The sequence below is a fragment of the Heloderma suspectum genome, chromosome 3 (genome assembly GCF_057233095.1).
Source record: "Heloderma suspectum isolate Gila_16-S chromosome 3, 16-S_ref, whole genome shotgun sequence".
Classification (NCBI taxonomy): Eukaryota; Metazoa; Chordata; class Lepidosauria; order Squamata; family Helodermatidae; genus Heloderma; species Heloderma suspectum.
In genome coordinates this window covers 329,391,699-329,409,784 of record NC_139460.1, presented here as the reverse complement: position 1 = coordinate 329,409,784, position 18,086 = coordinate 329,391,699, and the positions used below count along the sequence as shown (strand labels likewise).

Genomic DNA, 18,086 nt, shown 5'->3' with positions numbered 1-18,086 from the left:
GAAGGTCAGCAGTGCCCCGTCCCCCCAGCAGTGCTGCTGCTCATCTGCCTCCTTGTATCCCACAACCACCCACTGCCAAGCAGCGTTTGTGCATATTGGCCCCCTCCCTCCTGTGGGTCCCATTTGCTCACTGACTGTTAGGCGCAAACTAGCCTGGTGCAGGGCGTCTGTGAGCACCATCTTCTGCCTTTCCTAAAGCGGACAGGTCTGACTCAGATCAGGGCTGCAGCGCAGTGGGGTGGGGGGAGAGGAGCCAGATCTCTCCCCCATGCCACTTTCCCGGTTGCAACTGCCATGGGGCAGATGGCCCCTTCAGGGTAGGTGGGGGATTCGGAAAAGGGAGACGGCAGATCTCTGGTCTGCAGCTGCTCTTGGCCCCTTCGCCCGCTCGCCAGGCTGCTCCTCCTCTGTCTGGGAGCCTCCGGCCTTGCTGCAAAGCCCTCCAGTGCCTGCTTTTGCCCCTAGGTTGCCGGGGGAGGAATGGCCATCTTGCGCCAGTTCCCATTCTCGTCAGCCCTGCAGCACGTGACTGTCGTTGCGCAGGAGTTCAGCGGGGACCGTCATGCCTTCATGAAGGGGGCTCCGGACATGGTGGCCCACCACTGTCGGCCAGAAACAGGTGACTGCCTGGCCCCTCTGCGCACTGCGCTGTTCCTGCCTTACCACCCTTGGGGGCCTGATGGGGCTAGGAGGGGCCCCTCTGCTAGAAGAGCTTGTGCTCTGCCCCGAGGCACCCTCCTGGCCTGCCCTCGAGGGCTGCGACAGGCAGAATGGCTGTGGTCCCACCCTCTGCTCGTGCCCACAGCTGGAGGAGGGCTCCCGATCCTCTCGGGAACTTCAGAAGGCTCTGAGCTTTGGGGCCTTCATCTGTGCAGACCCCCAATTCTGTGTGACTGTCCTGAAAGGAGCAGGGAATGGTGAGTGGCGCTGTGTAACTCGTGTCCAGCTGGTTGCTCCCCATAACCCCTAAACCCCTCTCAGAAGGGCAACTGCAGACCCAGGTTCCACCATCTCTAGTTCTACTGAGCCCCCTTGCCTCCTCCATCTCGACTCTGCTTGCTGTAGGGTGCAAATGGGAAGGGGTCAAAATAGTGCCTTGATTCCCGGCCCTATAACAACGTCTTTGGCACCGGTTGGCTGTTGGCACCAAGGCCAAGCAGTTCCAAGGGCAACTTGCTACACTCACTCTGGGGTAGCTGCCCGCCCCCGAGGGACCCGGTCCCTGAGGACCCTCCTGTCTTCTCTCCCACCCAGTGCCCCCCAGCTCCACCAGTGGGCTGCAGCGCTACAGCGCTCTGGGGGCTTCAGAGCCATCGGGCTGGCACACAAGGCTCTGCAGGCAGGAACAGGAACAGCTTCCCTGACAAGGTGAGCGGAAAAGTGATGCCAGGTACAAGCAGGGCGGGAGAGAGAGACAGCTGCCCCGTGCCTGCCCAGTGTGGAAGGGGGTGGCAGAGCTGCCGCTGATGCCGTGGAAGGAGGCACAGCCACAGCTGAACCCCGGCCCAAGCCCAGCGGAAGCCAGGCAGCCCGAAGACCTGACGGCCCGGTAGAGCTAGCGAGCAGAGCGGGGGCTCAGCAGCAGAGCAGGAAGAGCAGCTGCCTCTGAGGCCGGAGAGGCACCCCTGTTGCTTGGGCAGCAACATCCCAGCCCACATCGGGGGCTTGGGGCCAGGCGGCCTGCCTCTCCTTCCGGCCTCGGGAAACGTGTGTGGACACCATGGCTCTGGAGGCAAGCCGAGATGCGTCGGCCAAGGGGGACGGACACACCCGTTGCCCCAAGCAGGCCAGGGAGGCGGGGACTCCCTCCTGCTTGGGGCAGTGGATGGGACAGGCGCTGTCTGCCTCCAGAACACGGCTGGGTGGCGCCTCCTGGCCCGATCCAGTGGAGTCGCTCTTGCGTTCCCTTCTGCAGGGGCGGCATGGGCAGCTGGAACAGGCCAGGCTTGGAGCAGACCTGGCTGGCCTTCCTGCTCTTTGGTGGGCCGATCGTCCCATGAGAAGGGGAGGGCTGGGGGGATGTGGGGGGTGACGTGCCTGGTCCTTCTGCCCAAGGTGTTGCACAAAATGCTAGTGTCGCCCCCTGGAGGCTAGTCCAATTTGCCCCAAAGAGGAGAGTCAACTTCAGGCTGAGTCCAGCTCGATTTTATTGTTTGCAAACAGTTCGACAGAGGAGCTCACGCTCAAAAGCAGAGTTGGCCCTGGGCAACCCCCGCGCTGCAGTTTTATCACCTCAGCTTGCATTCCTCAGCCAGCGTGTCACTGTGATTGGTTGCTAGCGGTTTGCTTGGCAACTTTATCTTAGGGTTACTGTCTGCTCATTCCAGGCATGCGCAGCTCTTACAATACTACGTGCTGCTTAAGACACATGCAATGGCTTTTAGATTGCATTTTTACTACAATTCCCCCCTCAAAAGGCTTTTCTCAAATTTATATTATCTTTGGTCCAGCGGTGGACTACGCACTTAAAGGAGCAAACTATTATCGCTGTGGCATTGACGGTTTTCTCTAAACAGCAAGTGAGTCCTAGGACGCCTTTGTTCTAGCTACTAGAATGCTGACAACAAAAACACATTTTTTTTGAACTTTTGGAACTCAGTTTTGTTCCGTTCATCAGGAACCCTTGAAATGAGAGCCCCCTCTTTCTGCAGAGCTACTTGAGTCCTTTCAGGGGTTCATTATTCCAACGGTGACCTTCAGGTGGGTCAGCTTCCGGTGTGACCCTCTCTGGTGCAGGTGATGCCTTTATTCAGTGTGATGAATCCACTTCTTCCCTTTGGCGACTTTTATAGCAACGGGAGTGGTAAGTAGGATCTGAAACAGACCCTTCCGCTGCTTGGTAGGTGGTTCATCTTTCTAGGACTGGATTAGCACCCAATCGCTGGGATTGAGATTATGCACTGGAGCATCTAAAGGCCAGGATTGGTGCGGTGTCGCAAACCTGTGAAAACAAAACAGACTGCAAAGCAGTAACATAACCCTGAATCTTAAAACTTTTACTTCTAAATTCACATTTAAGCTATCAGCCATAGGTAATATCTGAGGTGGGTACTTATGGAACGTTTAAAAGGTGTCAATTTAATATTTCCCTTGGGGGCGCACCGTACTCGAGTCAAGGTGATTGGCAAGGCCTGTGGCCTTTCAATTTAATCTTTAAACAAATTCTAGTGAGCATTGTCTTTAAGGTGCGGTTCATCTTCTCAACTTGACTTGTGGATTGAGGTTTCCAAGGGGGGTGTAGCTTCTAGTTAGTTTGTTATGCCTGGGCCACTACTTGCGTCACTTGTCCAACAAAATGGGGCCCCTGATTTGATTCACTCTCTTTAGGTAACAAGAGCCTAGGGATTACTTTTTAACAGGATCTTGGCTACTGTCTGTGTGGTGCAGTCAATTGGTTTTATCATTACTAGCAGGTACCGATAGCCATGAGTCTGGGGCAACTCTGAAAAGTCAATTTGAAATCTCTGAATTTTATTTATTTATTTATTTATTTATTGCATTTATACCCCGCCTTTCTCCCTCTTGCAAGGAACTCAAGGCGGCTTACATTATCCTCCTCCTCACCATTGTATCCTCACAACAACAACCTTGTGAGGTAGGTTGGGCTGAGAGTCTGTGACTGGCCCAAAGTCACCCAGTGAGCTTCCATGGCCAAGTGGGGACTAGAACCCGGATCTCCCGGCTCCCAGTCCGTCACTCTCACCACTACACTACACTACACTGGCTCTCAAAAGGATATCCTGAAAAGGATAGTAAGCGCATGGGCGACTTCTCATTTGAGCTGGGGGCTCAAACATCTTTGAATCGTTTTTGAGGCACAAAGGGCAGTCCGCCACTGTTCTCGGGTCTTGGTCTAACCTGAAGGAGGTGCTATCTGCCTTGGGCGCACCCAAAATCGGGGTGTTAAAGGGGGATGATCCCTTTATTAGCTAACCATAACTTTTGAACTTCTCAATGAGCGGCTTCAAGCCTGCACAGGTGGCTTTCTTCAGCGGATACTGCCTCACGCACACAGGGCTCTCCCTTTTTAAAAGACGATTTTAACTGGTGTTATGCATTTGCTCGGGCAGGGGCTCTGTCTGCCCACACACATGGATCAACATTCTCTAAAATCTCAGTCCCTTTGGCCTCTGACACAATCTCGACTGCTTGAAGGGCCATCTGATAATGTGAGCCCTGCATTATTGGCAGCTGTACTACAATCTGATTATCACGGAAGAAGATTTTAGCTTGCAGTTTTGTTGACAAGTCCCGCCCCAAGAGGGCAACCAGGTGTGCAGATGAAACTACAAAGGCATGTTCCAGTATGTTATTTCCAGTCTTCGTGAGCAGGGGCTTACACACGGGCAATTTAGTTTTTTTTCCCCTCTTTAATTCCTTTTACAGTTACATGCTTTCCACTTTCTCTCGCCGGCGGGGCTTCACAGGGATCATAGAAAATGTGGCTCCAGTATCTACTAGGGCCTCACAGTCCTTGCCACCAACCCTTACTTTTACCTTGGGATTCTTCTGAGCGTTTGTTCGTAGGGTGGTGGCCCTTCAGCTAGACTCCCCCCCAACCCCGGAGGATCCTGCCCGCGTTTGGCAGCCTTCAGGGTGAGTTTCTTTTCTCTTCTCTTTCAACTCTGGAAAATCTTTTTAGTGTCTCTTCTCTTGACAATACGCACATTTATTGAGCCCTGGTCGGGCCTTTCCTTTTCTGCCCCCCCCCCCCCGGTCGCTTCTGTGCTCTCAAGCCGCGGTTTATATCTCCGCCCATGGTGGCTGCCAGCATTGCCTTTTCCTTTTTCCAGGAATGGCACTCTTTTCATGTGCTCTCATGTGCACCATAGCTCTAAAAACTTCATGATCTGAGGTCTGACAAGGCTAAAGCAGGCAGTGATATTAAGGCTTGCTTCAATTTAAGAAAAGCCTTGTTTATTTTAATTGTCCACTTCTAGCGGGTAATATTCTTGTTAAAGCTTCATACGGGGGCTTCACCCCTTTTTATCGCTACTATAGCCTCCCTCTTGTAACAGGCACACTTATCTTTTGGCTTGCCTGTTCTGCAGATCATGTTTCAAATTCTCTGTGCCATGCACCAGTTTTAACTCTTTGTCTTCTCTGCAAGTTAGGCTGTTTGCCATTGCTTCGACAGAGACTCGCTTGCTTAGATCTTCTTACTAATCTCAACAACACACATTTGGGATAAGCTTTCTTTCTTTTTTAAGCCTTTTTGTCTGCTACTTTCTTCTGCCTCCTTTTATACCTTTTTCATATAATTAAAATCTAACACCATGACTGGAAAACATTTGTTTTGTATAGTAGGGCATGGTGGAGCAGATCTAACCATTATACTGCTCCCCTGACTGCATGGTCAGGGCCCATCAAAATCAAGGGAAGGGCATTTTCATACATGCAAAGAGTTCCAAGCCACCATTTTTGCATCGGCAACTCCACACTGCATGAGTTTTGGCAGAGTGTCAGGTTTGCCTCTGAGCAAATGGAACGTCAGAACAGTTCAGATTTTGAGAAAGAGCTGGAACACATGGGGCAGGAACTTTCTTAGGCTTCAGAAACACAGCTGGGCTTAGAAGTATCACAGGAGAGTGGGGGACTCTTTCCCTCTCACCTCTTAAGTTAAGAGAATTTGCTGCCCCCCTTTTTAAAGGGAAACTAACTTTCGTAGTTTCTCTTTGAACTTTTTGAAGGCTGTTTCCTTTGTAGTCTGTGAATCCCTAGCAATTTGTATTTGTATGCTTCATTAGGGTAAATGAAATCAAAGCTATGGAAATCATAGAATCATAGAATAGTAGGGTTGGAAGGGGCTTACAAGGCCATCAAGTCCAACCCCCTGCTCAGTGCAGGAATCCAAATGAGAGCATCCCTGACAGATGGCTGTCCAGCCTCGTCTTGAACGCCTCCAGTGTGGGACAGCCCACCACCTCCCTGGGGAATTGGTTCCATTGTCATATTGCTCTAACAGTTAGGACGTTTCTCCTGATGTTCAGCCGCAATCCAGCTTCCTGTCATTTGAGCCCATTATTCCGTGTCCTGCACTCTGGGATGATGGAGAAGAGATCCTGGCCTTCCTCTCTGGGACAACCTTTCAAGTACTTGAAGAGTGCTATCAGATCTCCCCTCAGTCTTCTCTTCTCAAGGCTAAATATACCCAGTTCTTTCAGTCAAAGGCAGCTTTTTAGCTGAGTGTTGAAATCACAAATCAAACTGTACACTGAGCTGATCACAAACAAACACACAATCTACCACAACGGGAGTTTAAGGCTATGACAAGCCTCACAGTACTTTTTACGGCAAGTCTTTAACTGGCCAAAGTTCCAGTCCATGTGCAGAGTGCCTCTAACAAAGAAGGCTTTGGGCCATAAAGAAGGGATGCGTTTTAACAAAAGCTCTGTGTCTCTTCATCAGTTCGAATGGGGAAGGTGTAACCTTACACCTCTTCTAGATTCCTCCACAGATAAGAACAGAGCAGTGCTGCTCAGCTTTCCAGCTGTGATGCTTTTCTTGTTTATTTTTTTTGCAAATCTCACTCTTTTGTCAGGTCCTCACAGACACCTTCCAGCCTCTCTGCTTGCTAAGGCTAAACCAGCCACGGCGAAGGGGGGTTAGGCAAGTCCCCCTTGGCTCTGCTCTGAGCAGGCTGACAGAGATAAGCTCACACAGACCCTGATATTTTAAGAACTTGCTCTGTCTTTGTTTCTTGATTTTGCCACAGTCTTTAAGACATCAAACAAATCTCTTTCTTCAGAAGTTGCAACTTTTTCAACTGCTTTTGCTTCTTCTAACAAACTTGGATACGGTGGCAGACAAACTGTCTCTGGAGGGCCCCCTCTCTCCCCCGACAACTTCTCCTCCCAACCCAACAGACCGAATAGACTGGGGGGAGCTCAGGGCACCTTGGGCAGGGTCTCCCAGTCTTCAAGCTCCTTCCGTGGGGCTTGAATCGGGGAGAACAGGGGCTTTGGGCTTCACCTCGGAGCATACCATCATGACTTTACAATATTGAACTTTATATTCAACCTTTTCTCGCCTTCAGTGGATTTTGGTTGGCACTCATCCAAATGCTGATAACCTCATTTTCCCTGAGGCAAATTTATCTCTTACTACTTGATTCAGACACCACCCGGGGTCTCTTGCCTCTGCGGTCTTTTGCCAGTAACATATTTACACATTTACACTTCTGTAACTAAGGGGGATTCTTTCCGCACCAATTCAACTAACAATCAATATAGGCAAATTGATCCCATTGCCCATTATTTACAACAATAACGTGCACTTTTCTAATTGTGGCCTCATTAAAGGAGCCGATATCTGGCTAGTTGACTCCAAATGATGGCTATTCCCATTGACAGAGTGTAACCAGCTTGCCTTTCAACATCTTAGTGCCATAATTATCTTTGACTTTACTAAAGTTCTTTAGCATGCATCCCAAGGGAGTGGCAGAGCTTTCTAAACGGGAGCTACCCGACCCCATTGTGCCTACCTCTATTTGAAACCATACACGGAGTCTGACAAACCTCAGACGCTTACACAGTCTGACAAACCTCAGACGCTCCGAAGGCAACTCAAACAGAAAGACAGAAGGGAAATCAAGTACTTACTCTGCCCAGCACCCTAGTGCCGCCTCTTCAGACCCGTTCAGCCTGGTTGACTCAATCAATGGAGTCCACGCCTTTAACCTCCTGGGTGTCCCGACCCCCGTTCTCTGGTGCCGTGGCAGACCTCAAAGGCGGTCCGGCGCGCCCCACGGGCACCTTCGCCGGTTCTGTCGTTTGACCCCAGGGTGGTCCAAGGGACTCCTGACTGCTCGCCAAATTGTTGCACAAAGTGCTAGTGTCGCCCCCTGGAGGCTAGTCCGATTTGCCCCACAGAGGAGAGTCAACTTCAGGCTGGGTCCAGCTCGATTTTATTGTTTGCAAACAGTTCGACAGAGGAGCTCACGCTCAAAAGCAGAGTCGGCCCTGGGCAACCCCCGCGCTACAGTTTTATCACCTCAGCTTGCATTCCTTAGCCAGCGTGTCACTGTGATTGGTTGCTAGCAGTTTGCTTGGCGACCTTATCTTAGGGTTACTGTCTGCTCATTCCAGGCATGCGCAGCTCTTACAATACTACGTGCTGCTTAAGACACATGCAATGGCTTTTAGGTTGCATTTTTACTACAAAGGGAGGAGGTGGAGTCCAGCCTGACCTTCTTGGGCCTTCTGATCATGGAGAACCGACTGAAAAGCGAAACGAGGCCTGCCCTGGAGGAGCTCAGCGCTGCCCGCATCCGGAGCGTGATGGTCACAGGTGAGTGAGTCTCCCTGGGGTGACATTTTCCGGCCTGGTGGTTCAGAGCGCAAGGAAGGGGTTGAGGGTGCTTCCAGGTGTGGCTTCCCCCCGCCTCCTTTCCAGGAGGTCATGGTGACCACGTCTTCCACTCATCACCTTCCCATGTTTTCTTTCAGCTTCTTCTGTCTTTCCCCTTAATGCAGAAAACCCGTTAAGGAAAAAAAGGGGGGGGGGAAAGCCTTCTGCTTGCCACTGCTAGGAGTCCCTCCTTGGAAGCACTCTGAATCACTCTGTTCCCCCCCCCACCGCCCTGTCCTGACTTTCTAGGCGACAACATTCAGACAGCCATCACAGTCGCCAGGAGCGCCGGCATGATCCCCCAGGCGAGCAGAGCGATCCTCGTTGAGGTCAGCACCCAGGCAGGGCATCCCTCCGCATCCATCTCCTGGAAACTGCTGGAGAAGAGCGGCGGGAATGGCTGCAGGGGAGCAGAGGTGAGGCTCTTGCAAGACAGGATGGGTGAGGCAGCAGCTGGACAGCAGCAGAGTGGCTGCCTCTTCCTTCTCCCACCAGGCCCTTGGCAGACTTGGCTGGGTAGGTGTGGAGCACAGCTATCCAACACAGCCCAGAGCTGCCTCAACAGCCCGCCCCTCTCCTGGACCCAGGCTCCCGAGCAGTGCTGGAGCTCCCAGACACCCATGCCGCAGTGATGCTCCGCACACTCTGCCACCATGTGCTGTTCTCAGCAGCCTCTCTGCCTGGGGTGGGGAGGCTGGTGCAGAGGCTCCTAAGCCATTTGAGGCTGCTTGCTGTTCCCAGTGTGACTGTTAGAATCATGGAGCTGGGAGGGACCTTGGAGGCCATGTTGGCCACACCCTGGCTCCGTACGGGATCAGCAGATGACGCTTCAACTCTGCGGGAGTGCCTCCAGCAGTGGAGAACCCACCACCTCCCGAGGAGGTCTGTCCCACTATCAAACAGCTCTGGCCATTAGGACATTTCTCCTAATGTTTCTCCTAAATAACCAAAATCTGCTTCCTGTCAATTTCCACCCATTGGTTCTAGTCCTGCCCCCTGGAGCAGCAGAGAACACGTCTGCTCCAACTTCTGCATGACAGCCTTCAGACAGAGGAAGAAAGGTCACTCAGAAGCAAGGCAAAGAGAGGCTGGAAGGTGGCAGGGCCTGGCCAGCTACACACATGGCCTCACTGTGGGTGGCACCAAGTCCTAGAAAAGCTGTTTCAGCAGCCACAGTTCTGTCCGTTTATCTTGTCTGGTGTCCTTTTATCTCATGATCCCCTTCAGTCTCCATCCACCATCTTTTTGGAAAAACATCCAGTTAACGAATGTCGTTTGTACCCCTGATTCATGTAAGCTGCCCTGATAAGCCATTCAAGAGTGGGATATAAAGATCCAAATAAAGAAATAAAAATCGTTAAATGAATAATTGCTGCCCTCCTTGTCGTTTACCCTGACTTTTCCCGGTTGGGGTCTCCCAGGTTGTTTCTTCATGTTCTGTTGAAACATGTAATAAAAATAACTATGGGAGAGAGAGAGAGACTGCTGTGTGCTCCTTCAGTGAAGCTGCACCCTTGGGAACGCTGGCTGACCACGTTCGGCTTGCACTGGGGGTCTTGGCCCTGGAGTTTGTTTTTCCTTTCCTTCCTTTCCCTTTCGTCTCACGAGTCCCCTTATTGTTCATGGCCAGAACTGTCTCTAGGTGTCCCGTGGTGGGGCTGTGAGGGTGGGGAGGTGGGAGCATGGGTGGCTCTGCCTCGTGGGAACGTGTGGGGATCGGTGGAAGGGCTCCTGCTCCTCTCCAGCTGGAAGGCCAGAGGCTGCTCCCGAGGCAGCACATGAGTCCCGCGTCCTCTCCCTCTCTCGCAGGAGAGTTACGCTCATGCTGGAGGAGGGCCTTGGTCTGAACCTGGACGTGGCAGCAACTTCCATTTCTGCCTGAGTGGGAGGTCTTACGAGGTCATCGGTCAGCACTTCGCTCACTTACTCCCAAAGGTGAGCTTGCGGCTGTGGAGCGGCAGCTCTGTGGGAGACGGGCAGCAGCAGACCACACACTCCATAAAAGGCTGCTCTGACCCGGCCATCCTGGGAGCGAACTCCCTGCTGAACAGAGCACGCCTGGGCCTGCCCGTTGCCCTCCCCGTCCCCCGGGGTGGGTGCTGAGTTGCTCACTGCCCGTTCAGAGACTGTTGCGTCTCGTTTCCCCGCTTCCCCGCATAGTTCTGGCCGCTGTCTCTCCCTGCAGCTTCTCCTGAATGGGACGGTGTTTGCCAGAATATCTCCTGCTCAGAAAGCCAGCCTGGTGCAAGAGTTCCAGAAGCTGGAGTGAGTGAATCCATCCCGCGTGGAAATCAGTGTGGCATTTGCAGTTGCCAAATAAAAGATCCAGTGTAGGAGTTAGAGTAGCAATGACATTGCAAAGAAGGAGCAATTCAAACCAGCAGAATTTGAGCAGTGATCTGCCATCGTTTCCAAGCCCCATTTGAAGTGCTGGCTTTGACCCTTATGCCTTAAAGCAGTTTGGGACCAGGTGGCCGCCCGTCTGAACTGACTGCGCTTTGTTCCACTTGGCCTTGGTCTGAAGCCCAGAGCCTCCCGCTTGGTGACTGCTGCTGCGTAAGGCCTTGAGCCTTGAAAGCGAGGGAGCCAGCTTGGGCCCTTGTTCCATCAGCCTCAGGGGTGTCCTGGATGTTCCGAGGGTCCCCTGGCTCAGGCCAACCTGGATGTAAGGGGTGGTGGCAGCCTACCTGGCTGGGCAGGGGTTCAGTCATAGAATCACAGAATCATAGAATAGCAGGGTTGGAAGGGGCCTACAAGGCCATCGAGTCCAACCCCCTGCTCCATGCAGGAATCCAAGTCAGTCCAAGGAACCATTGGTCCCTGCCTACACCGCAGGGAGTTAGGATGCCCCCTCCTCCGCGAATGCTTTTCCCTCTCTGCAAAGAGGACAGAAACCAAAAGTCACGTTGCAGTCAGCCCAGGGCAGCCGGCCTCGCCTGGACTCACCAGGGGGCTTTTCCTCTCAGCTACGTTGTAGCCATGTGCAGAGATGGAGCCAATGACTGTGGGGTAAGTTTTTAAAATAAATGGCTTGGTAAAGCTGGTTCAGAACCTTTTGCAGCAGGATGATGTGGCCAGAATAAAAGGCTTGTGAGATCCCTGTTCTCTGAACATTTTTGGCAGCCTTGACTGATTAGCTCTGGGGACGGAGAAGCTGTTCCCTTCACCCAGAGGGAACAGCTGGAAAAAGGGCAGAAAAGGCAACTGAAATGATCACGAGGCTGAAGCATCTCCACTGTGAGGAAAGGTTACAACAGCTGGGCTTGTTTAGCTTGGGAAAAAGGAGGGTAAGGGGAGACATGCCAGAGGTCTACAAAATTATGCATGGTGTGGAGAATGTGGAGAAGGAGACTTTTTCCTCCCTCTCTCAAAAACTAGAACTCGGGGTCATCCTATGAAGATGATTGGTGGGAGATTCAGGACAGATCAAAGGAAGGACTTCTTCACAAAGCGCACAGTTAAACTATGGAATTCGCTACCACAGGATGTAGTGATGGCCACCAATCTGGATGGTTTTAAAAGGGGGTTGGACAAATTCCTGGAGGAAAAGGCTATCAATGGCTACTAGTCTTGATGGCTATGTGCTACCTCCAGTACTAGAGGCAGTGAGCCTATGTACACAGGTTGCTGGAGAACATAGGTGGGAGGTGCTGTTGCGCTCATGCCCTGCTTGTGGGTTACAATCATAGAATAGTGGGGTTGGAAGGGGCCTACAAGACTCTTGTAGCCCCATCGAGAGTGTCTGGGTTATATACAGGGAGCAAAGAATAAAAGGAACCTGGTGGTCAGAGTCGACTACCGGCCACCCAACCAAGGAGAAGATGAGAATGAAACTTTTGAAAAGCAAATAGCCAATGTTTCAAGGAAGCATGATGTAGTAGTAATAGGGGACTTCAATTTCCCCGATATTTGTTGGGAGACAAATTTGGGTTCTTGGTCGACAGCTGGTTGGTCACTGTGTGAACAGAATGCTTGACTAGATGGACCTTTGGTCTGAGCCAGCAGGGCTCTTCTGATGTTCCGATGTTCTTAGGACATGAGTGCAAGAGCAGCACGCTCCCACTCGTCTTCCTCAGCAGCTGGTATTCATAAGTGGACTTCCTGACTAGTAGCCACTGATAGCCTTCTCCTCCAGGAATTTGTCTAACCCCCTTTTAACACCATCCAAATGGGGGCTATGATGTCACCCCCTCTTAGGTCTGCCTGCCTCCGCTTTGGGACAGCTGTCCTCATTGTCCCGCAAGCTTCAGCCCCTTTTCACCAGGTAAAGGAGACATCCAGTATGCCTAATGGGTCCCCGTTACCCAGCCAGGAGAAGTACCCAGGAAGTATGAACACTATTGGTAGTGCAGAATGATGAGCAAGGCATGGGATTTCATAATTTTAAAACAAACAAGTATATTTATTTATTTAAATTTATTAATCGCCCATCTGGCTGGTCACCCAGCCACTCTTTAATACAAAGGATGTTATATCTTATAATTAATCACTCAGTTCTTGGTCTTGCCCTGCCTACTCTACTCCTTCTAACTCCTATTCCCACAACCCCACTATCTAGATGTAGCTTCATCAAACCCTAAGGCCCCATCTAACCCCTCCTGCCTTTTATCAGCTCAAGTCTCCTCACACACACACACAAGCGCCCCCCCGCCTTTCACTTTTATCAGCTCAAGTCTCCTCACACACACACACAAGCGCCCCCCCCCCGCCTTTCACTCACCCACTTACTCCCAAACAGTTGACCCTGACTTACCTGGGTTCTGTTTAACACAGCAGACAACATATAAACATTAAAATTACCTCCACATGGCAAGCGTTGTGATTTTGTCACAGTGGCCACCGCTCCATCTTGTGGTGATGAGTTCCACGGCTAAGCTATGCGCTGTGTGAAGTACTTCCTTCTATCTGTCCTGAATCGCCCCCCATTCGGCTTCATGGGATGATCCAGGCTTTAGGCCAGCATTTGTTTAATCAGATGGATAATGTTTTATCTGATGCCTCTGTTTTCTCTGCTGCAACTGTCTTTGTTTTTATCATAATCACATTTGGTGTATGTGTTGGGGGTGTGTGGATTTTATTGTATTTTTGTTTTAATTGTTGTCAGTCACCCGGAGTGATATGTGTATAAATGAATGAAGCGGGGGGGGGGGGCAGGAAGGGTGTTCCTCTACACGAAGCCTGACTTTCCTCGCACAAGGTTGAGCCAGGCCTCCTGCATTTCTTCAGGCTTTGAAGGCGGCCCATGCTGGGATCTCCCTGTCTGAGCAGGAGGCCCCTGTGGCTTCCCCCTTCACATCCAGGACCCCCAGCAGAGAATGTGTCCCAGAGCTGATAAGGTGAGCCTGGGAGTTCTGCTGGGAACATGATGAGACCTCTTCCCTTTGCAACTAGAGCCAAGAAGACGAGTGGGATGCCAAGCCGGGTAAAGATCTCGGCTTGAAGCCCACTTCGGTTCAGTTCCATTGTGTGAGTTGCTCCTTCTGCTTGAATGTTGAAACTCTCAGTTACAAGCCTCCTACAAGAGCTGTAAGAAGTCCGGTTTATTTTTCTCCTGCATGTGAATAAGGAGTTGTTGATCTGATTCATTTTTAGTAGCAATATTCCACCCTGGGCACCTGTTTTTGTTGCATGTTGCATGTGTTGCCAAAGGCTGAATTCTGGGAGAATACCTTGGACTGGATGCCTGATACTAGAATACCACTGGTACAAACAAGGGTCTGGCCAGCCACCAGAATGGAGCCCCTTCCCGCTGTCCATACACACATCCGTACAAGGGCCACTCAGCAAAATGAAAATGGTGTCAGGTCTTGTTTTAAGGTTGTATCCTTCATGGTTGAAAGTATAACGAACCCTTACAATTGGAGAGAGATACACGTACCACGGCAATTATGTGTCCCTTGGTCACACTGAGCTTCCTGTGAGGTGTGTGCTTCTCTGCTGTGAGGGCTCTGCATGTGCCAGAAGTCGAGCATAATAAAGATCCCTTGGAGAGAGAAGAGAGCAGCGAGGCTCCGACTGCACTGGTCCCCAAAGGCAAGTTCTTGCCTATCATTTCATCTCCCCATAGAAGTCAGTGGCCTCATCCTTCCATGAGATTTATACACAAGTCTGCAAACAGGAAGGCATTTGGGGTGGAGGAAAAGCTGCCCACTTCGGCTGACTCCCTGGGAGGCAGATTTTGCCCTCACGTCAGTGGCCTACCTGACTGCAACCGCCTCAGCATTTCTCCAAGACAATGTTGCTGGAGATGTATGTAATTGGTGGCGTGCGGGGAGGGAGCCTGGCCTTTACCCCAGGCTCCATTGACCCTGAACTGGTGGGGGTGGGGGGAGTATGGCTCCGCTTCAGCGATTACATGCATTGGGGCCCCATGCCTTTCTCCCACAGAAGCCAATGGAAGCCAGTGCAGTTCCATGGGAGAAGGCCAGAGGAGCCTGCCCTACTGATGGGCATTTCACGGCTGCATGCAGGGGACAGAGCAGCTGCAGCCCCAGGGCTGCAGGGACCCTTTGTGTCCTGAACACCTTGGAACTGAAGCCCTCCCGCCGGAGAACGTGCACTCCGAGGAGGAGCTGCCTGGGCAGCAGCGGGTCACAAAAGGGTCCTGCTTCGCTTCTCCAGCTCAGATAAGGCCCCAGCGCCACAGAAGAGCTGTGCAGCGGAGCCGAGGGGCAGCCGCAAACAGGCCAGTGTGTCTGACGGATGCAGGGGTGGGCAAGGTGGTTGCGGACTGCCACTCCCATGAGCCACAGCCACCATGGCCAAGGACTAGGGCTGATGGGAATTGTCATGCAGAACATCTGGAGGGCACCGGCTTCCCTACCCCTGCACGAACGGTCTGAAAGCACCCAAGAGTCTGGTCCCAGGTTCTTCCTTTTTCCTTTGCAGAGCTCCGTCCCCTCTCCTCCCCGGGGCTCCCCTTGCTAACCATGCTCTCCTGCTCCCCACACGGCAAGGCCAGGCTGCCCTCCTCGCCTTGTTCTGTATGTTCAAATACATGGCCCTCTACAGCCCCATCCAGTACACAGGTCCTGCTGCTCTACTGGGTATGGCGATGGGGGCTGGAGCCCGTTTTCACTGCTGGGACTGGGGCGGGCAGGTATTGCGCCTCCTCCTTTGTGGGAGGGAGCTGCACGCTGGAGGCAGGTGGGCAGCAGACATGGTGGAGGGCATCACACAGAAGAGATGGGCCCTGGGGCAAAGATGAGCCTCTCCTCGCGGCAAGCAACGGCTCCCCCACACCCACCCCCTCCTCTGCTTCTCCAGAGCCTTGCAAATGCTCTGCCTGGTGGCTGTGTCTTCTCTGGTCACCCCCAGGCTCCCCAGTCCAGGGGTGTTTTTCATGATGCAGCACAGAGGCGCGCATGAGCCCTTTCTCAACCAGTGGCTGCCACGTGCACACCATTGAGTGGTGTTATTCAGTGATGTGGCAGCTGGGAGTGGAGTTTTGAATCCAATAAGAGAAGCAGAAGTAGCTGAGGGCAGCAGCTGTGAGGAAAGCAGGGTGGCACCGGGGATAGTACAGCACCAAGGGAGTTTGGCCCCAAAGCGATGTACCCTGTCCTAGATCTCCATCAGCAAAGTACCTGAGGAACAGTGCTGCAGGAAGCCATAGCTCAGGGCTGGAGTGCACACTTTGCACACAGAAGGCCTCGGGTTCCGGTTCCTGCATAGCTGGGCAAGAGAGGCCCTTCTGGGGCAGCACAAGGCAGTTCCACAGGTCTTCTGGGTCAGGCTGTGCTTGAGCAAGGCGGGTGTCTCACTGGGCAGACTGGCGGCTGGCCATGAGGCTGCAGCAGGCGCTGGTGTGGCAGGGGGCTGCAGAACCTTAAGCAGACCACATCTTTCTCTCTTTCAGCAACTAAACACCTTTGGAAACTACCAGTTTTTGTTCCAGGACCTGGCTATCAGCACTGTAACTGGCGTGACAAGTAAGCGCTTCTTGGCCCCTTTGTGTGTGACGGGCGGGCCAGTCGGGGTCTTCCCTCGCAGAGACCAGCCAGACTGCGCCAGTGGTCCAGTCCGGGGGGGAGGGGGAGCCGCTGGATTCATGGGCCTCCATCAGTAAAAAAATATAAAAAATTACTCCGTTGGACAATAATTATGAAGCCTGAGAAACTACAGCCAAACTGTCCAGTAGACCAGTTCCTTTCAGAACGAACACACAAGGAAGCATTTATTTGCAGGAGCCCAGAATACCATCAGGACAACTAAGGGGGCAATCCGAAGCACGGGGAGGTGGAACAAAAGTCCTACAACTCCCAGCATGCCCCGGCCGCCCATCCTGGCTGGGAGGTGATGGGAACTGTAGGACCTTTTCCCACCTAGACATGCACAGGATGGCGCCGCGAGTCTTCTGGGGGCAACCCGACGGGCCTCCTCGTTCGGGCATTACGCGGGCCTCGTTTCCGCTGGGGTGCTCAGCCTGTCCTGTGCCTCTTCGGGGTTCGGGTGGAGGCTCGCCGGGCCGCGTGCCCCTCCGCACCCCTAGAGCGAACAGCGGCCCCCCATACCCATTAAGCGCGCGCGTCAGGACCCGTCACGCTAGCTTCTGTGCGCGCGGGGCCTTCCCTCTCCGCTGGGAGGCATCCACGTTCCTTCCGCAGAGGCCGCGGGCAGGCCCGGGCGACGGCGTGGCCAGCGCCCCTCTCCCGCGCACACTCGCTTCCCGAGGGGACGGAAGGGGGCCTTTGTGCCCAGCGCGCCACCCCCCGCAGCTCGACGTAGCTGGCCGCCGCCGCCTTGGCGAGAAGCCGGCCGTCGGGGCGAGGCCGCGCTGTCCGCGATCTCCTTCATGCGCTGCCCTTCTTCCCGAGGCAGCCAGGGCGGCGCAGAGCCCAATGAACGCCCTTCAGACGCGACGAAGCCCCCCCGCCCTCAGAGGCAAAACGAGGGGCGCGGCGCAGCCTCCGGGCAGCGAGGTCCCGGGGCCGAGGGCGCCTCAGAGCGCGACCCGGGCCCCTGAGCAGGCGCGCCGCCCTCCCCCGCGGCCGGCCGCCGGGCTGCTCGCCTCGCCTCGGGCCCGTCCGGAGGCGCGCCGGCGCTGCCCTCGGGAGACCCAGCCGCCCGCCCCGCCCCTCTTGCAGCGAGCCTGAGCGGCGCTCCCCCGACGCTGGCCCCGCCCGGCTCGCCTCGCCTCGCCGCCGGCGCTGCTGTCCGCGCCCTGACCCTCCTCGGCCGGGCCCGTCAGGCCTGCGGCTTCGCGCTGGTGCAGCAGCAGCGCTGGTGCGCCCCCGGCGACGTCCGCGGCAGGCGCGGCCCAGCCGGGGGCTTCGTGGCGGGCGCCCCCCGGCCCAGCAACGGCGGGGTCCGGGGCGCAGCGGAGGGCTTCCCCGCGCTGCCGGCGCTTTTCTCCCGGGCCCTCCCCGCCCGGGCGCGTGGCCCCCGTCCCACCTCTGTCCACCAAGAGCTGCCGCGAGGGCGCCCTGCCGCCCCTCGCCGCAGCGCCCGCTCGGCTGCGCTCGTTCGCGGCACGCGCCGCAGGGAGCCTCGGGTGGAGCGGGGAGCGAGGACGGCCCAGCGGGGGGAGAGGCAGGGAGGCGGCTGCCCCGTCTCGCCTGCCGCCGCCAGCGCTTTCTGCCTCTGCTGGCTCGCTCTGCCCTCCGCGAGCAGGGCGCGGAGCGACGGGCGCGCGCCGCCTGCGCGTGGACAGACGTGAAAGGTTTCGAGGGTCGTGTCGGGGCCCAGTCACCGCAGCAACGCGACTTGCCACCCAGAGAGGCCGTGGAAGGCGGGGT

General features: G+C 54.3%; 1 pseudogene; it reads left to right on the top strand.

Moving 5' to 3' along the window:
- LOC146351804 (putative cation-transporting ATPase 13A4) overlaps positions 1-16,869 on the top strand; it is a 29,143-nt pseudogene extending 12,274 nt beyond the window's left edge.
- The last annotated feature ends 1,217 nt before the right edge of the window (positions 16,870-18,086 follow it).